Below are 3,658 nucleotides of genomic sequence, written 5' to 3'. Positions count from 1 at the left end.
CTTAAATTATTTAAATGTGTTTACAGAGGACATTTAGTGATGACCTGATTATATCTGTCTTAGTATATGTCAGCAAGCAAAGCATCATCAAGGTTGTATTGTAGAAGTTGATGAAAGCCTTTAACCCTTGCCCAGTTAACCACATGCAGTGCACCCATCCTTATGATGCACATTGCACACAACATTTGGGTGATATGAATGGAAGATGATTGCAGAAGTGACACTGATCTGTGTTTTTGGTTATTATTTTTAAAGAAATGGCACTGCAGATTCCCAAAACAAATCCAGTGTGGCAGGGCTTACATTATTACGATGTAAATTGAGGGAACAACAGCAGTATCGGCTCCAAATATCGGCTCAAGAAAATCGGCAGAGCGGTCATCGGCTAAGGCTGATGAAAAAAAATGGCTAGGTCCCTAATTCTGAGGACGAGATGCCCGTTGTGACATCATTTCAAGGAGCAGTTGGTCAGTGGCATTTTGAAGAGGAAACACATCTGTGTCGTATTAGTCTATACTAATGCAGTAGTATTACAGTGATTTAGGAAGTAGAGATCTCATTTTCATCATGGTGGAACGACTAGGGAAATACACCAGTTGCAAATATATTTTAATCATGGTTTAATCCTGGAAATAAACTGTACGGGCTTCGTGGTTCCAGCTCAGAGATGGAACTGGGATTTTAAAACAACAATTTTAAAGGTCCCGGTGGAACGGGTGTGTCAAGCCATTTCTCACGTTCCTACTTTCCCCTAATCACATCTATTTACTATCTTGTTTCAAAATAAAGGGATCTGTATGCATCCATCAGATTACACTGCAGGTGCCATGATGACTTGTCTACCCACTGAGCTATTCATGATTGGAGAATGTATTTTGAGGATACGGCCCACTTCGTGTTTGCGTCTTGACTGCCAACTTAGTCACAGCCAAACGATCTGCGACAAATGATTGAAGGAATCGAGCCAGAAGAAACATCAACAGACAAACAAATCATTATACTACACAATGAGTGAATAACAATCGCTTGCGTTGTGAGGGAGCTAAAACAAAAACGATAAACTGAGGAGAACTTACAGTGTTCAGGAATGGAGCTATTGAAATGGGGAAGAAGGTGTGTCGGGGTTGGCCAGCAGGGCAGGTCAGAGCCGGAGGGGTGAGAGGTGTCAGCTGATCTGTTGCAGGATGATGTAGATAAACAGTGGAGCCTCCCGGCGAGCCGATGCTGTACACAGATGGACACGGAGCAGTTGGTGGCGGCAGGAGAGAAAAAGAGAGAGAGAGAGATCAGATAGGCCGAGAGGCAAAGAAAGAAAGGAACATTCCAATTTAATTTTTTAAAGTTCAATTTCTTTTTCATTTGTCGGGGATTATTCATAATTCCAGAAGTATCATGGAAAAAATGACACTTTTCAAAAACAGTTCACTTGCATTGGCTGTTGAGACTATTATTCTACAATTCCCAGCAACCCTGCACTCTGCTTCTTCTTTTTCTGTATAATTTAAGGCAGAAAATATACACATTGGAAGTTGGTTTTCCATCAGCTTGTACCAGAAACTCAAAAAAGCCTAATTTTCTCTTGAAAAACAGATTATTTTTCCTGTTTTGGGCCACAAGGCGAACTGGAACATTTCTCCAAAAATACTACTAGCAAACAAGTAAGACGCAGTATGTATGTATCACTATTATATTAGAATGCACACACACACAAAAAACCTAATGCTTTATCAATGTTGAAATGTTACAAAAGCGGAACATTTCAGAATGGGGAGATTCAAGACTTGATACTAATGACTTGTAATGAAGGGGCTTTTTGCAGGGAGCCGGAGGAAGAGGAGACAGAGAGATATCAGATCGCCTGTCCTGGACTCCTCGGATGTGTCATCGCACACTAATAACCCCCATCTGACTGAATCTCTCGTCCTTTTCTCTCCCTCTGTTCCCTCTTTCTTCATGCCTTAGTCTCCCGCCTCACTTCCTTTCATTCCTCTCCCTGCTCTTTTCATCCATCCCCCTCTCCTCTTTGGTTGCGTCACTGTCCCTCTCTGTCCCATCTCCTTCTCATTAGACCTTATCTGAGCGCCCACATTCGCTGTTGGTTTTTTATCGGTTTAATTATGTCGCTACGCACCTATGGAGGGAGTAAGGGAAGCCCTGTGGCATGCTGGGAAGACGATTCTTCTGTGGTGCTCTCTTGCGTCCTGCCCTCTTGCCTTTACACACACACGTAGCCTCCCTGTGTCTACCATACACACACACTGACAGACACATACACACACACACACACACACACACACACACACACACACACAGACCCACACATATAAAGACAAGCTGAATGTCCCTACTCTCTTTTCAGTTCAGTCACCTTTTCAGCATCATGGGTCCCCTTTGAGCAGGGCCCTGGGCCCCCAAGTCCCCCGACCAGCCAGGCTCAGTGATAAAACTCCCCAGACACTCCTCCATTATGAAGCAATGATAGGAGATGCTGCCTGGAGTAACGCACACTCTCACCGTCCTCATACACATGCAGACACCAAGGCAGCCTTACAGATACACACTCCAAAAAGAAATATGCTGGACATGCTGCAAGCACATAAAAGAATCTACACACAGACACCCTCCTCCCCCGTAGCTTATCAACCTCGCCCAGTAACCACTGCGTGGATGTCATAAACTGCTATTAACGAGCTAGTAGGACGGCAGCAGCATTACAGGCATTACATCATCAAGTGACTCTGTTTCTGTACTGAGGAGCCATGCAAGTATTAGGCTTAAAAGATCCAGTCTTGGAAAGTAATATAGTATGTTGACTGTAATTAAGCTAAGTACATGAAGCTGTACATCAACCAGCTGAAATGGTAAAACGCTGCTTACATGGTTAAGGTTTATTATAATGTTAACGTTTTCACCTTTACAAAGGTGTAATCAGCTAATATACAGCCCTTTTGCTTAAAATAATGATTACAATTATTAATAATCAGCGGCCATGCAGGAGGAATAAAAATAGCCTGCAATTAATTTTCTGACTAACTGATTATTCAACCAATATTTTTAGCTCCAAAAGACATTATTAGATATAAAAACCTTATGAGGAGCCCTAATAAGAAATAGAAAAGTCTGTTAAAAATTAAAACAATCTCTTAAAGGTTTTCACTTTCTGCAAGTATTTGACAAAAATGTTTTATTAAATGTAAAAATAATAATAATGACATTTAGAACATTGCCACATTTTATGCAATGTGCTGTATATTTGTGTTTGCATTTGAAAGTGTTTTGTGGACATTAGGGAGCGAAGGATTAAGGATTAAGTAAAGGTTAAAAGATAAAACTTGCTGAAAGGTTTCTGTGGCACTCGTCACAGTGGGGTGTTTCACAGACAAGTAGGAGTCAAGCCTGACGGCGGCCACAGGGGGATCTTTGTGTGTGTGTGTGTGTGTGTGTGTGTGTGTGTGTGTGTGTGTGTGTGTGTAAGAAACAGAGAGTGTGCATGTGTGCGCAGTAGGGGCTACAACGGTGATAACCCCAACACTGATGACCCTTCCCTATCACTTCACTTGATCCCAGCACACGCGCACACATATACACTCACCGGCCACTTTATTAGGTACACCTGTCCAACTGCTCGTTAACACATAATTTCTAAGCAGCCAATCAC

The sequence above is a fragment of the Etheostoma cragini genome, chromosome 24 (assembly GCF_013103735.1).
Source record: "Etheostoma cragini isolate CJK2018 chromosome 24, CSU_Ecrag_1.0, whole genome shotgun sequence".
Lineage (NCBI taxonomy): Eukaryota > Metazoa > Chordata > Actinopteri > Perciformes > Percidae > Etheostoma > Etheostoma cragini.
This window is presented reverse-complemented; position numbering follows the sequence as displayed.